General features: G+C 37.4%; 1 protein-coding gene and 1 long non-coding RNA gene across 2 annotated transcripts in view; both read right to left on the bottom strand.

The window, feature by feature from the left end:
- The window catches only part of LOC138012554 (uncharacterized), a 47964-nt gene extending 35986 nt beyond the window's left edge, over positions 1-11978 (bottom strand). The window contains exons 1-2 of the mRNA XM_068859356.1: positions 11877-11978; positions 11305-11379 (exon numbers count right to left, since the gene is read on the bottom strand). The gene's annotated coding sequence lies outside the window, so the exon portion shown is untranslated. The remainder of the gene's footprint in view (positions 1-11304; positions 11380-11876) is intronic.
- Positions 1-14631, bottom strand: part of LOC138013264 (uncharacterized) — a 342610-nt gene extending 327979 nt beyond the window's left edge. The window contains exon 1 of the long non-coding RNA XR_011125197.1: positions 14347-14631. This is a non-coding gene — a long non-coding RNA (uncharacterized lncRNA). The remainder of the gene's footprint in view (positions 1-14346) is intronic.
- Positions 14632-17500: the final 2869 nt, after the last annotated feature.

The raw sequence follows: 17500 nt of genomic DNA, 5'->3' as shown, positions 1-17500 counted from the left end.
TATTAGTTTTGACATCCGGAAAAAAATGAGACCTTTTTTTTAAAAGAGATAATTAGTGGTCTATGAAGAACAGTTGTAATCGATCCTATAGAGTTTACGAAGCTTCAATGTTAGGTAAACCCGTAAACGTTTCAAAAAGATCACTGTTTGAAGAAGACTAAAACTTTATTCAAGTTTTCAAGGCTTTCGTTGACATGTGCGGTAAATTACTAAAGGGAAAGTAATCTCAAAAAGACATTTTAGGAATTTCGAAAGTGAAACTGCCCAATTCGCTGAAACGATTTGACCCGGAAGATCATCGGGAAAGAGGCCATACTTGACAAATTTAGGATCCCCTCATATTTTTTTCTTGTAACTACTAAATGTAGAGATAGCGTGTGCCCAAAATGACATTACTAGAAAGAAAAAGAGAAAGAAAGAAGGAAGGAAGGAAAGAAAGAAAGAAAGAAAGAAAGAAAGAAAGAAAGAAAGAAAGAAAGAAAGAAAGAAAGAAAGAAAGAAAGAAAGAAAGAAAGAAAGAAAGAAAGAAAGAAAGAAAGAAAGGAAGAAAGACAGAAAGAAAGGAAGCAAGAAAGAAAGAAAGAAAGCACTGAAGGATGCAGTCGACACACCATTTCTCTTGACTTTTCCTAGGGCTGCTCTGTTTAGCGCTGATCAGCTTTTCGTAAGCCAATCTATTGGGTTTAGGAGCTTTTATGAAGTTTTCTACAAAAGTGCTGAAATTTCGGTTTTTTTTTTTTTCATTTTTGTCTTCTATGGCACTCCTTAACAATCTTACCACGATACCACCCCGTGATAAACAAGAAAATTTGTTTTGTCGTCGAAGCATTCCTTGAATTCAGTGAAAGATAGCAGGTTATCTGTGTCTTTCATTAAATGCCTGATGTTTTGTATTCCTTTGGAAGACCATGATTTGTAGTAAATAGGTTTATTTCCAATTTTCACAAGTGCATTTTGCCACAGAGATAAAGAGAGCAAATTTTTTCGGTGGAAGTTATGTTATTTTCATAACTGATTTCTGACCAGATTTTTAGAATTTCTGCATTGTAAAAGCAGGTATGAACTTTGCCAAATCATTTTTGTTAAGGTTACCCTTAAAGATAACAGCCCCGCCAAAATCGTGTAATTCAGAATCAAAGAACAATTTTCATTTACCATTATTATCGTTGTCCAAGTATTTTTTGACCCATGTTCATTTAAGCGCTTTATTAATAAACCTCCATTTTTATAATCACTGATAATAACATCTCGCTTAATTTTGTCCCCCTTCCACTCCTGAGAAAGCTGTAGAACATGTTGTTAATCACATCTAAAGCGGCATAGTTCGTTGGCAACGGTGATAGAACATAAACAAGCTGAGAAGCGATTAAACTTTTTAATACAACGATTTTCCCTAACTGGCATAGACGACGGTATTTCCAGCAGCTCAGCTCAAGCAGTTTCCAACCTTTCTTAATTTTTCGTTGTACTTTGCTCTCATGCTAACCACGGGATCGGTCGAAATCCAGACACCTAAGGCCTTAAGTTTGTGTTGTGTAACCCATTTTAAATCTTTTTCGGCACATAATTTATCCTGACGCCCAGCGCTAGCTCCAATCCAGAGGACTTCTGTTTTCTTGTTGTTTGGCCGCAAGCCAGATATCACACCGAAAAGGTCTACAGGTCGAGTAAGGCAGATGGAAAGGACTTTTTTGAACCGTCTAAAATCATGGTCGTATCGTCAGCATATTAAGTAATCTTGATTGCATTTCCACACACAGTGATCCCTTTTATATCTTTGTTTTCCCGTATTTTGTTGGCTACACAAAGGATGAAAATATAAGGGCAAAGAGGGCCTTGCCTGACCCCTCTTTCAGGAATGAAGTAATTGCTTGCCCATCCGTTATGTTACGGTAGCACAATTTGAGCCAGCTTATTAATTGAAAGAACCTACCATTTTCCATACAAAAGACCATTCAACTGTGTCAAACGCTTTTTCGAAAACAGTAACAGTCCTGGAATATTATGAGCAGCAGTGTGATTTATTAAGCCATCAATTGATCTTATGTTTTCACCAATAAATCTTCCTTTAAGAAAACCGGTTTGGTCACTCGCTATTTATTATTTTTGGAAGTACATTTTGGAATCGATTTGCAATGGCCTTAGCCGCTATTTTATAGTCGGAGTTCAGTAGAGTAATTGTATGAGTAGAGTAATTTGAGAAAGATCTTACTTTCAAATACCTTTTAGTACAGATGACCAAAATCGCCAAAGGTGCAGCTGGCTTCTCGGTTTTCCAACTATGGTGTTGGTTCGTGACTGAACGTACCCGAATAATTCTGTCCTTTTCAACATAGTGTGCTGTAGTACACCACATAAAATTGCCAATCATATTTCGAGATTGCGTTCAGAAATTCCTATTGGCTCGTTTACTGGATCGCTTCAAAGCGGGCCTCGTTCCTTTGTACAAGCCTCGTTTCAGCACTGGAATGAGGAAGCTAAAAACAATACAATATGCTGTTACAGCATGTATCAGACGTAAAAACAATAGCTCGTCCAACTCTCCTTCGCCGTCTCTGAACACTTCCTTTTTTGTTGGTATTTTGGGAAAATTGGCATGAAATCACGCACGAAGACCTGAGGGACGAAAAAGTCATCTTAAAAAGTATAATATAAAAAAAAGTATAATATAATGTCTTCATTGTAAGTCACTCGGGATGAAAATGGTGTACCAGTCTCCACCAAAATCGACAAGCTTCTAGCAATAGATTACCGTGTTACCGCTTTTTTTCGTAACTTTGTCGTTTGCATGTCTGTGTTTTAATTAAAGAAATGAGTTTTACTATAAAATAGCGGGGTTTGTCTGTTCCGAGTCATGGCGCGAGTTCTTGGAGAAAGTCGGAAAAATAAAAAATAGAATCCATTTTATTTTTCAACACTGAAATAGTTCTTGCCGAACCGGGGCACTTAAAAGAACCGAAACAGCAGTAGCAAGTAAAGAAGCATGACAAATCATGCTCAAAACAGTTTGTCTTTTCGTTAGAGCGTCTTATATGAGAGAGTAAACTGTTTCAATTGCAAACTTATTGGATGTCTGAACTATGGTGATTAAACATGATGTGTACAAGGCCCTTTACTGGACAGAGTGTAGTGTAGTGAGAAGGGGTAGCCAAACTGGGTTGCCTCCGGCCTGTTGGGATTCTTACGTAACAGTTGTTGTTGAATGTTCTGTCATGATTTTGTTTCATTGGCCCTGAAAAGCGCTGAAAATGTACGAATTTATGTATGTGCATGCATATTCGCAGTTACCTGAGCAAACACTGAAAACTTTGCACAGATTGAAACTGTCGGATAGTGACTTATCTACAGGAAGTAAATTATACGGCTTTTAAGCAACCGGGGTCCTGTCTCATACGCCGAGGAAGTCCTCACAAAATCTAGCAAGTAATGTAAGAAAAATTACATTTGGAAAGAGAAGTTTGCTTCAAAAAGACACTGCCTCCATAACCTTTCCGGTTCAAAGACATATAAATTAGTGATCATCGAAATCAATGAAAGAATTACAGAGCCGGGAACACTACAGAATAACGGCTCAGCGGAAATTGGCGTCATTCTCAATAACTAAGTCTCGAATATTTTGAGTGTTTTACAAGCTCAGTTCTAAGTCATACAAAAACGATAAACTCTTAAGGTTTAGTATTGCTCAAAGAGGCAATGTCACGCTAATTCCACAATTTTTGGCTCATCGCGGGATTTTAACGGAAGGAAAATGGTACTCTTGTGGCGCATGCAAATTTTCTGAGACACATAACACTTAAATAACCCATAGATAAATAACCCATAGTGAGTAGAGGAGAAAACTTGAAATCAATGGCTAATTCAGTGTTTTTAAGATAAACATGTCCAGATTGGCAGGTATTTTCTACTTTTAATCGATTTCCGTCACTTTTTTCAGTTGGCAAATGAAAATGTGATATTATTAATTTGATGAAGGGGTAGTTTCTAAAGAAACTGTGGTGCTGCGTCGGTGGGAAAGTAGTATACAAAAATTTTTGGTTTTATCAACGGAGTTGATAAATGTAAATTGGCCACCGTACAGAGATTCTAAAAGCTAGATTCTAGAAGCTAGCTTTTAGAATCTCTGTACGGTAGCCAATTTACATTATCAACTCCGTTGATAAAACCAAAAATTTTTGTATATTAATTTGATGATCTCGTTTGGAAGCTCTAAACCTTGTGATAAGTAAATGTCTTGAGTTTCATGAGAGAAGGCCTCTAAGTCGATTATGCAATTTCTAAATTATGAAGATTGGAATTTACTTCCAAGTCAGTGGAATGCCGCGTATGAGTCGTTGGGGTAGGGGGAGGGGAGAAAGGTTAGTAATCTTACTGTAACTTTTAAATATTCTCGGTTTTAACATGACGTCACGGCCGTCATGTTGTAGCCCCTAAACAAAGAAACGGTGGCCATGTTGGGGTCCCGATCAAATTCTCTGGAAATTTACCTCTATTCTTATGCAAACGTTACTTTCTTTTGTTTTCTTTGAATTCGAAAAACATGACTGTCGATCACGCAAGTGAAAATCAACAATTGTTAGATTGTTTACTGTGTTTGTTTGTTTATTTTTTGGTACCAGAAAGTTATTTCTATAAGAAGCATTAATGTTCTGTATAAACTGACCTAATTCCCCAGGGCTTTTTTTTCGTTTTTTTTTTTTAATATGTGTAATTATATTGAGTAAATAATAAAATGATATATATAATAATAATAATAATAATAATAATAATAATCGTCATTATCATTATCATAATGATAAGGTAAGAATCACCCCTATTGTGATTGGCGCTGTAGGTACTTTTTCTAACAACCTGTAGAAGTACCTTCATATTGGTCTAAGCATCCGGACATTACAGAAATCTGTACTGTTGGGGTCTGCGGGAATTCTCCGAAAAACCCTAGAACGCTAAAATGGTGTGTCACAAACTGCTGATAGGGGATACTCCCGTGGCAAGCACTGTGATATAGCGAGATACTACTATTAATTACTACTACTACTACTACTACTACTACTACTACTACTACTACTACTACTACTACTACTACTACTACTACTACTACTACTACTACTACTACTACTACTAATAATAATAATAATAATAATAATAATAAGTGCTGGTTGATCATTAAACCTGATAAAGAACACGCTGCTATGCAGTTATTTGGTGAAAGAGCGATTAACATCAGCTCTAAAGGCCACAAGCACCTAGGTTCAGCTCTTGGATCGAGGTCATTTCTGGAAGGGTACGTGGGCGAGAAGGTAGAAGACTGGGTAAACCAGGTCACCAAACTTGCAGAGTTCGCCTTATCACAACCTCAGGTGAGCTATGCAGCGTTCACTTTTGGGCTACGGCAACGATGGACGTATTTCTTACGGACACTGCCCGATATTACCGACTTGTTAGAGCCTTTGGAGCGTGCGATAAGCGAAGTCCTCATACCAGCTATTACGAACCACGCAACAACTGAAACCGAGCGCGAACTCCTTGCGCTTCCTGTGTGCTTGGGAGGGCTTGGGCTTATAGATCCAGTCAGAGCCTCACCCAAAGAATATGAGGCTTCAGTCAGGGTCGCTAGTCCCCTAGTAAGGCAAATTGTGGAGCAAGTGCATCAGACCCCGGATGTGTCAGAAGTAAAAACACTGTAAATAAGCGCGCGTAAGGAGAAGGATGAGTGTATGGATGAGAGGCTAAAACGGGTGAAGACCTCTCGGCCGACATGAACCAAGCGAGCTGTAGAGCTAGCCACGGAGAAGGGAGCATCGAACTGGCTGACAGTAATTCCCATCAAAGACTTGAACTTCAATCTAAATAAGAGAGAATTCAGAGACGCGATCAGTTTGAGATACGACTGGGAAATCACCGACACACCGAAAGTGTGCGTATGCGGGGACCGTTTCAACGTAGATCATGCAATGGTATGCCGACGTGGCGGGTATATAATACAGCGTCATAATGAGCTGCGACCTGGAAGCAGAGATGTTGACCATGGTATGTAATGATGTGGAAATAGAGCCGGTCCTTCAGGAAATCAATGGAGAGACTTTGAACAGAGGTGCCAACAGAGCTCCTGATGCGCGTTTAGATATTGGCGCTCGTGGCTTCTGGGAGAGACAGAGGACTGCATTCTTCGATGTCAGGGTTTGTCACCCTAATGCATGTTCTTACAGAGATCTAAGCCCCAAGGAAATCTACAGGCAACACGAGAATGAAAAAAAAAAACGCCAATATGCAAGCAGGGTGATGGAGGTGGAGCAAGGCACCTTTACGCCACTTGTTTTTACTACCACAGGCGGAATGGCCGAGGAATGTAAGAGATACCACAGCAATATTAGCTGAACTACTCGCCATTAAGAAGGGAGAGGACTACGCCAGCACCGTGTCCTGGCTAAGAGCAAAAGTATCGTTTGCTATCCTCCGGTCAGCTCTCCTCTGCCTTAGAGGTTCCAGAGGAAGAAGAAGGAATGTAGACCGTCAGGAAACAGATATTAGAATCGAGAATGTGACCGCCAGAATTTCTTTGGTTGTTTTCGTTTTTCTTTTTTTTCTGACTGATACTATCTGCTGATACTATCTGCATATATATATATATAAATATATATATATATATATATATATATATATATATATATATATATATATATATATATATATGTATATATATATATAAAAAACTGGTTAAAAATGAAGCCGAAAATCGACAACTTTTGGTTTAAAAACTATAAAAAAAAAAAAATAAATAAAATTCTTTAAAACGTTTCGGTCTCTCGACCTTCTTCAGTTACAAAAGAGTCGGTAGAAAAATCTACAACTTAAATAGGGTTTTACAACAATGAATAAAAACCGGTTACATAAGAAATTCAAAGAAAACAATAGGAATCCCCGAAGGGGGCCCCTGAACACTGAAATAACCACAATTAACACTTATAACTATCTAGAGCATACAAAAGGACTTTTAAAAAAAAATTCAGTGTTAAAAAACACCTTAAGAAATATGCAACAACTTGCCCTAAGTCCGCTAAAGTCAAGTATAGTGGATACGATTTTTTGAATGGAATTCTTGTCTTTTGTTCAACCCGAAAGGTGAAAGGGAAAACAACTGCGCACTCCAGTATGCTTCTTTGGTGATGAGTAAATTTTCAGTGTTCTCGGACGTACTGTTTTGAATTTGGTCAATACATTGAAATGTAAAGTCCGATAACACATGTGGGGTTCGGTGAAAATGTGAGGCAACTTCGCAAGTTTTTTTGTTTGTTTTCATAGAAGATTTGTGATTTCTAAATCTAACTTTAAATTCGGTCGTGGTAGAACCGACATACTGGAGATTACACTTCTTGCAATGAACCAAATAAATAACATTCGCTGAATTGCACGAGAGTTTCTGCCGAACAAAATATGTTTTACCCGTTTGTGCGCTCGAGAAGGTTTGCGAGTTGACCAAGAAATTCTTACAAAGATCGCATCTGGTTTTGTTACAAGTGAAACACCCCGCTGATGGCAATGTAATCGACTCTGGTGAGCCCTTTCTACACTTAGAAGGTGCCAGAATTTCCTTGAGGTTCTTAGACCTGCGAAAGGATGAAATTATGGAATTCGGTGGAAAAAGCTCCTTAAGTTTTGGCGATGAGAGCAAAAAATGAAAATGCTTTTTAATCAACCCATTAATAGACGGTAAATTAGGGTTATATGCAAGAACAAAAGGAAAAATCTTTTTGGAATCTCTGACTTTGGCTTGGAGTAAATCATTTCTAGGAATGCTCGCCGCCCTAGAAAATTCTCGTGAGACCAATTTTTCTGGATATCCCTGGTCAACTAGGTAGCCCTTATACTCCTTCAGCCTTTTGTTGAGGAAACAATCCTTAAAGCAATTTCTACGCAGTCTCAAAGCGACCCCAAACGGAATTGCCTTGAAAACATGCTTAGGATGGGCACTGGATGGAGGAAGATATAAATGGCTATCAGTAGGTTTAGAGTAAACATCTGTTTGGATAAAACCATCAACTAAATGGAGTGTAACACCGAACCCCACATGTGTTATCGGACTTTACATTTCAATGTATTGACCAAATTCAAAACAATACGTCCGAGAACACTGAAAATTTACTCATCACCAAAGAAGCATACTGGAGTGCGCAGTTGTTTTCCCTTTTACCTTTCGGGTTAAACAAAAGACAAGAATTCCATTCAAAAAATCGTATCCACTATACTTGACTTTAGCGGACTTAGGGCAAGTTGTTGCATATTTCTTAAGGTGTTTTTTAACACTGAATTTTTTTTAAAAAGTCCTTTTGTATGCTCTAGATAGTTATAAGTGTTAATTGTGGTTATTTCAGTGTTCAGGGGCCCCCTTCGGGGATTCCTATTGTTTTCTTTGAATTTCTTATGTAACCGGTTTTTATTCATTGTTGTAAAACCCTATTTAAGTTGTAGATTTTTCTACCGACTCTTTTGTAACTGAAGAAGGTCGAGAGACCGAAACGTTTTAAAGAATTTTATTTATTTTTTTTTTTTTATAGTTTTTAAACCAAAAGTTGTCGATTTTCGGCTTAATTTTTAACCATTTTTTTTTTTTTTTTTTTTTTTTTTTTTTTTTTATCATCTACCGAATCAGGACTGTGAATCCTTGTGATCCTTTTGGTTGGCATCTTCGTTGGCTCAGGAAGCACTCATAACCGTCTATATATATAGATATATATATATATATATATATATATATATATATGAGAAGAAGAAAGGTGTAGCCATGCCACGATAGATAATGTAATAAGGAAATAACTTCTTGAGGCATATGTGTTTCTAATCGGTTTTATACTTCAAACGTTTCGCCGTTTAGAGCTTCGTCAGTGAATGAAGATTATGAGTACAAGATTGCTTTATGTAAAAAAAAAAAAAAAACTTAGTACAATGGTGGAATTTCAAGGCTCATTAATTTGATCCGCAAGCATGAGAACCTCATGAATGGTTGCAATGGACGAGCTCTAAATCTAGATTAACACCATCAAATTAATGAGCCTTGAAATTCCACCATTGTACTAAGTTTTTTTTTTTTTTTACATAAAGCAATCTTGTACTCATAATCTTCATTCACTGACGAAGCTCTAAACGGCGAAACGTTTGAAGTATAAAACCGATTAGAAACACATATGCCTCAAGAAGTTATTTCCTTATTACATATATATATATATATATATATATATATATATATATATATATATATATATATATAAGAGTGGCTTTTCTTTAAGGAGCTTATCTTTTTTTCCAATTTTTTTTTTTAGTCAGAACGCTATCATGACATGAATTTTTCTTACTACAAATAAGAATATCTTCGTAAGTTTATTGTGCTTCATACAAGTCTCTTTTTTAATGGAAATGAATTGTAAATAGGTTTTAATAGTTATTCTTTTTGTTTTACTTCTTACTTGTAAATAGCAATTTGCTTGGAATACGTCAATAAAGGGATTATTATATATTTAAAATAATAATAATAATAATAATAATATTAATATTAATAAATAATAACTCAATTCAATTACACAAATTAAAAAAGAGGAAAAAGCCCTGCGCAAATAAGTAATGAAAACAACATGACAATATTAGTTCAGTGTCTTCATTGAAGGTTTAATCCAAGGTTCGAATAATAACACAGTGTGAAAAGAAGTAACCCTCCGACTGGAACAGCGACGATCGAAATGTACGAATCACAGCTGTTAAAATGTAACCAATCACAGCGGAGCTTCGTGCTTTACAATCATCCGATCTCGTCGTCTGATGAAGACAAGCAGTGTGCAGAATGCAGACGAAACATCGTGATACTAATCACATCTACATCTACATTTATTAGAGTCGGTAAAACCTTAAAAGGTATCGCACCAATTGTCAATAATATGTACAAAAAGATCACAATTAACTACATCGTGAGACGCGACTCATTTAAAGTACAAAGTTATTATTTTGTCAATAATTCCTCTCAGAAAGACCGCACGGCAACCCAACCCTCCAAAGTTGTCAGTATTTTTTTGCCAACGAGCCAGCCGAGCGAAGACGCAAGGCAATACAAAATACGATCGACTGTCCCTGTTTCTCCTGCCTTAAAGTGCCCATAACCTAAAAATTTTTATTTTCCTATTTGAAAGTCCATATTTAACTCTCAACTTAACATGTCTATCCATATTAGTAAGCTTTGTGTTTCGGCCTTCTACCATCTATATAATATAGGTCATATTCGTAAGTTGTTGAGTTTAGATGCTACCAAAGCTTCCGTGCAGGCGTTTGTCACATCACGTGTAGATCATTGCAACAGTCTTTTATATGGTCTGCGTTCCATACACATCAACAAAGTGCAACGTGTTTTAAGTGCTGCTGCTAGGCTGGTAAGCCGCGCGCCGCGCTATTGTCACGTTACACCCTTTTTGCGCGAGCTTCGCTGGCTACCGGTCAGACAGCGGATTAATTACAATATTTTGCTCTTGACGTTCAAGACAATCCACGGGAAGTCACCAGTTTATTTGCAAGAGTTAATTTCAGTTAAGATGCCAGGCGCGTATAGGTTAAGATCTTCTTCTAATGGTCTCTTATTTGAACCGCCATATTTTCGAACTAGAGCCACCTTGGGCGATAGGTCATTTCAAGTAGCCGCGCCAAAATTGTGGACTAGTCTGCCGCAAGAAATCCACTCTATTTCTAACATCAATACTTTCAAGCTCCATCTTAAGACACACCTGTTTAGCAACGCTTTCTCTTTTTCTTAAAGTTTATTTACGTTCCTTTTTAATCACGTATAATATATTTTATTTTATATTCTATGTTATAAATCTTCTTAAATTTTATCATACGTAAAACGCATTTGATCATGTTTACATGGAGAATGCGCTATATGTTTTACATTATTATTATATTATTATTAACTGAAAGGTACAAAACTATAAAAAAGGTACAAAACTATAAAAGTTAGTGCAAAGACCAGTGTAGGGTTTCTTATGAAACACCGTGGTGATAATGCCATGATTGCTATTATTATCTAAAAGGTCGAACATCTAAGAAGGAGAGCTTGTGGTTTTCTTCCCTCTCCATGGTAAACTTAATCTTAGGGTAATGAGTGTTGATATAACTTTGGAAAGATAAAGCATCCTGTTCAGTATTAAGCAAAGCAAAGGTATGGTAAATATATCTACGGTAAAACTCAATACCCGAATTGTAATTCTCTAACCAGCGGTTCTCATGGTGACCCTTGAAAAGATTAGCAAATAAAGGCTTATTACTTCCTACCAAGCCCTGCGGCAACAGGAAGAGGTCCTTCCAGATGAGGTGCTTTTTCAACGTAAAGGACAGTTGTAATGGATCCTATCGAGAATACGAACCTTTAGTTTTATGGAAACCAGTAAACGTTCCGAAAATATAACTGTTTGAAGCTAAGAAGACTGAATTGACCTTAACGTAATCTTAAATGTGGAGTTTATTCAAGTTAGGCGAGCATTCGTTGACAAGTAATTTCAAAAAGACATAGGAAAGTAAAACTGAAACAATATGACCCAGAAGACAAATTGGATCCCCTCAATTCTTTCTTGTCACCCACTAAATCTAGAGATAGTGGGTGCCCAAAATGACTTTACTAGAAAGAAAGAACGAAATCTTATTGGGGTTGTCCACGACACGATTTGTGATAAAAATGTCTTGTTAGTTTGGTATATTGGCAAAAGGGCTTACCAGGGGGAGAGAAGAAAAAACATTGATAGTTGAATCCAGTGGTCACATTCATTGCAGAATGAAGATTCTGAACCTTGGAAAAAAAAAATTCGTGTGGATGCCTCCAGTTTAAGAAAGATCTTATTTTCAAATACCTTGTAGTGCAGATGAACCAAATCGCCTTAAGTGCAGCTGACTTCTCGGCTTCAGTTTCCACTCCGGTGTATAGGTTCATGAGTTAGCGGAACGGAATGATTCCGTCCTTTTTAACATAGAGTGTTGTAGTACACCAAAATAAAATGCCAATTATATTGCGATATTAGGTTCAGAATTTCCTATTGGCTCGTTGACTGGATCGGTTCAAAAAAGTCCTCATTCCTTCGTGATAGACTAATAATAATATGTTGTTACAGCATGTCTTGGTTAATTAATGCTGACATCTAAGTTTATTAATGCTTACTACATATAAAAAGAAAGAGCCTTTGGAATTCTGCAAACGATACCATTAGAAAAAAGGGGAAACTTTGGAAGGCGAGAGAAGAATGCGTTTTACAGGACTTTTTGCATTGTACTGGGTGGTGTCTTTCGATAAGCTCGCCTTCGCTTGTATTTTCTTTGATTGTCAGAGTGAAAGTGGTTTGAAAGAAGTTGTCTTTCAACCGTGTTGGGTTTGCTTCAAACCATACCGAAACTTATTCAAAATAATTTGATGTGGGGGAAGGGAGGGCAGTTGAGCTCCTTAAGGGGGATGTGAGGGCACACCTTGGAAAATTGTGAAATCCACAGGAACCAACAGCTTGGAAAAGTATAACTGCTGCATTCTTTCGAAATGTATCTTGAAAACATTATATAGGTGTAAAAAAACTGCGGTCTTTATAGTTAGTCCAACTCTCCCTCACTGTCCGTGAACACTTCCTTCTTTTGAGGTATTTTGGAAATATTGGCACGAAAGCACGAGCGAAGACTTGAAAAGACGACGTAATATAATGCGTGCATCGCAAGTCACTTGGGATGAAAATAGTGTACCACTCTTCATCAAATGCTGGCAACTTCTTTCCTCTCAGTAAAATTTAAATTTGCAATCATGGAATATAATTCTGATAGTCTTATTGTTTGCATATTTGCATCGCTTACCCTTTTCCAAGCACAAGTATTTGGTGTAGGTTAAGTGTTTTGAGAAGTTAAATATAGAGATACAACCTGAAATTAGAAATGTGTCAGTATATTATTCTACGTGCTCTCTATTCTCCTGATCGCAGAAGTGCATAGCGCCAAGAATGCAAACGGTTAACTACTCTTCGAGCTCTACAAACCCCATACATTCGTTTTGAAATATGCTTAATTTCTGTTCCTTCACTTGTGAAAAAAAAAAAAAATCAATTGCTTTAATCAGAGGTAGTAGTAATGCGATAAGCTGGGAAAAACATTCCCACTTACTTAGATTGTCTCCTGAGCTTTTAGAGATTTTTCCATCAAAGTCGATTTTCCCAGCTTATCGCAGAACAAAAAACCTAAAAGAAATCTTAGCTCCTTCTAAATTTCGGAACATTGAAGCCAGAAATGAAACCTTGGAAGATGATCGAGGTTGTTGCAGATGTAACAAAAGATGTGACCTCTGTAAACATTTTTTGATTCAAGATACTAAGTTTAAGAGTTTTGCTACGGGCCGCATATATAGGATTAATCAGAAATTAAGCTGTACTTCCAAAAATGTCATTTATTTGGCTGCTTGTAACAAATGCAAAAAGCAGTACGTGGGCTCCACTTCAACAGAATTCAAGGTTCGTTTTCGTAACCATAAATCATCAATGCTTAAGAACAGAAGAACATGTGAGCTGGCGGTCCATTATAATTCTTTTGAGCATCAAATTTGTCAAATTAGTTTTATTATTATCGAACAAATTGTAAACCACAAAAATGCCACCCATCTTGAACAACTGCTCCTCACCAGAGAAGCATATTGGACCTCACAACTCTTTTCATTATATCCACACGGTCTTAACAAAAGGCGTGAATTCAAATCCAAAAATCGTATCTGCTACAACAGTTGACTTTGTCTCTATTGTAGTGTAAATTCTTTTCAGCCCAAATTTGTAATCATCGTAATTTTTGCTGTCTGTAGGACCTCGTTAGCTCCCATCTAGCTTTGAATGTTTCCAGTTTGTAATCTTGCCCTTTTGTTTTGTTAGCCTTCACTTAGTCGTTGTTGTCTTTGTTCAAAAACTCTATTGGGGGATTCTGTTATGTTTGTGTTTGGTTTTTCATTCAGGGGCTTTCGATTGGGAATCTATTACATTGTTTAGGGGCCCTCTCTGAGGACCTTGTTATGACATTGACCCGCACATTCACTCAGAGGCCCTCAATGGGGAGTTTGTTACGTAATAACACGATTTATCTAATTAGTCTGTTCATAGGCAGCCCAAGTTCGCGTCACTAGAGAGCGTGTAATAATTGATTACTAGTGGAAGATGACCTTTGAATAAAAGCGGTGTTGCGTTACAGGCAGCCGTTGAGAATTTAAACGCGTTGTAAGACTTTGTATGGGAAATAAAATACCGAAGATTATGAAGCCTAAAAAACGCTCAATTTAACGTTCATTCAATAAAATGAATAAAAATGACTTACCTCTGGTGTATTTTTGTGCCTTTTGGAGCTTATTTTACCGTTTCGGGAATTCCGTGTTTTCAATGTTCTAAGACGAAGTCAAGGCTGCACACTACGATTCCGACCGTTGTCAGCTCAGAGGCGGTTTGCGACTCGAAAATCCATCCCTGCCGCGATTTTTTCATGCAAAGCTAAAGCCACATCATTTGCGAACCTCGGTGAATGTTTCGTCGTCAAAAATCCCCACGCACTTGGCTGGAAATGAGCATTTTCTGCTTCCGATTACACGATAGCTGATGAAGTTAACGGCTGGTGACACTGTATCATGACACGGAGCTTGGATCCGAGGTCAAATCAACTCCACCCGACGAGGTACAGTCATTTCATGTACACGAGAAGCCGCTGTGGGGACGGGGTAAGTGTTGTACATGAAATGACTGTACCTCGTCGGGTGGAGTTGATTTGACCTCGGATCCAAGCTCCGTGTCATGATACAGTGTCACCAGCCGTTAACTTCATCAGCTATCGTGTAATCGGAAGCAGAAAATGCTCATTTCCAGCCAAGTGCGTGGGGATTTTTGACGACGAAACATTCACCGAGGTTCGCAAATGATGTGGCTTTAGCTTTGCATGAAAAAATCGCGGCAGGGATGGATTTTCGAGTCGCAAACCGCCTCTGAGCTGACAACGGTCGGAATCGTAGTGTGCAGCCTTGACTTCGTCTTAGAACATTGAAAACACGGAATTCCCGAAACGGTAAAATAAGCTCCAAAAGGCACAAAAATACACCAGAGGTAAGTCATTTTTATTCATTTTATTGAATGAACGTTAAATTGAGCGTTTTTTAGGCTTCATAATCTTCGGTATTTTATTTCCCATACAAAGTCTTACAACGCGTTTAAATTCTCAACGGCTGCCTGTAACGCAACACCGCTTTTATTCAAAGGTCATCTTCCACTAGTAATCAATTATTACACGCTCTCTAGTGACGCGAACTTGGGCTGCCTATGGTCTGTTTGTTCCTTTTTATCAATTGTTTTTTGTTTTGCTTAGCTTGTAATTAAGACCTTTTCTTTTGTTACGTAACCTTAATTTCCATTTTTTGTGTACTATATAAAAGCCCGTAACTCTGCCACTCACAACCATTGTATATAGCTTTTTTAATTTTTAACTTTTAAACTATCCTGAAGAAGGCCGAAGGCCGAAGGCCGAAACGTCGATTAAACGCTGGAACTGTCAAGAGTCGTCGTTTTATTATACCTATCTACAGATTTACGGAGAGACACGTATCCTCTGGATCCTCTTACTGGGAGTTCATCGTTGGGTAAACTGCTTTTATTCTCACTATATATATATATATATATATATATATATATATATATATAACTTTATTTGTCACTCGATGTTTAAAGCTGAATAGCTTGTGGGGTCGTGCACAAATGAAATCAAATGAAATTAATACATATCAAATCAAATCATGTATGTGATGTAATGATAATTTCATCAGAAAATGACTTTCAAACTATCATTTTCGAGTTTAAAACTCGTGATTAACTTAAGATTTCGCCTAAACACCCTAAAATGACGTGACATAGCCCGTTTATAATCCATTAATTTGAAGGCTGTAGTAATATGTTGAACATAATCAAAGGAATGAAGGGAAGATGGTAAAAACACAACTTTAACTTGTTTATTTAATAAATTTCAAACATTATTACTTTTACGTAAACTTGACCATGTACAATAATTCGGATTATGATTCATTATTAATTTGCTCGATGTCTCTTTTGAGACGGGGATTTCCACTTAGAAGACTAGGTGATAAGCAAGATGCACAAGAAGCCAGGCCTTGATTTTTCAAAGGTGGATAACGCTAGTTATCCACATGATAAATCACTATCCAGCGGATAAACAGTGGCAAAACCGATTGAGTTAACCGGCGGATAGTGATTTAGCAAGTGAATAGCGCTATCCACCCTTCAAACAACTGGGGCCTGTTGTTATTATTTTAAATTGGCATAGAGCACCAGCAATGAAGAGAACATTACCATAGTTGTGGAAGTAAGTGCCATGTCTTCAGTGATTATAATTTCATAAAATAAATGCTAAGTATATTTATACCATTTGTTGCGAACAATAGCAATTGAGTTATCCAGTGGATAAGTTACTGTAGTTCTCGCGAATTGTAGATAATTCTGAATTCTGGTTTCTGGTATCTGGTTTCTGGATTCCGGAATCTGGATTCCGGCTTTTAGTGCTGCCCATTAACTTCTGCGGGGAATAGAAAGCACTTAGTAATATACTGGCATATATCTAATCAGGTTGTATCCCTGTTTTGAACCTCTCAAAACACTTAGCTAACACCGAATGCTTGTGCTTGGAAACGGTTAAACGATGCAAATATGCAAACCATAAGACTATCGGAGTTTTATTCCATGATTTCAAATTGAAATTTTAGAGACGCCAGCGATCGATCGACGATAAATTTGCTTTTGGTGAAGAGCGGTAGACTATTTTCATCTCGAGTGACTTGTAATGATCGCATTATATCACGTCGTCTTTCAAGTTTGTGTTTTCGTGCCAATATTTCCAAAATACCTCAAAAGAAAGAAGTTTCCACGGACAGCGAGGGACAGCTGAAAGAGATTGAGACGCCCACTTTTAGACTAACTATAAGACCGCTGTTTCATTTTTTTCATCTAATATCATTTTTTCAAGATACATCTCGAAAAAAATGCAGCAATTAAACTTTTCCAAGCTCTTGGATCCTATGGATTTCACAATTTTCCAGGGTGTGCCCTTCACATCATCCTTAAAGAGTTCAACTGTCCTGCCTCCCCCAACACCTTTTTTTTGTAATACGTTCGGCTTTGGTTTCATGCAAACCCAACGCAGTTGAGGGACAACTCCTTTCCAACCACTTTCACTGTGACAACCAAAGAAAATACAAGCGAAGGCGTGCTTATCAAGTTGGATGTCTGCATTAATTAACTGAGAAATGCTGTAACAACACTTTATATTGGTTTTAGCTGCTGAAACGCGTCTCAGTGAGACAGTCCCATGGGACTGTCTCACTGACTGAAGAGAATTGATACTGAGATAAGAAAAAAAAGCATACCTGCGATAGAATCTTTAAGGCGGTATAATATTTTGTTCCTCAATTTCCAGAGCTAGA

Source organism: Montipora foliosa, chromosome 8 (genome assembly GCF_036669935.1).
Source record: "Montipora foliosa isolate CH-2021 chromosome 8, ASM3666993v2, whole genome shotgun sequence".
Taxonomy (NCBI): Eukaryota; Metazoa; Cnidaria; class Anthozoa; order Scleractinia; family Acroporidae; genus Montipora; species Montipora foliosa.
Note: the sequence above shows the minus strand (reverse complement) of the source record. Positions and strands in the feature narration are given on the sequence as shown.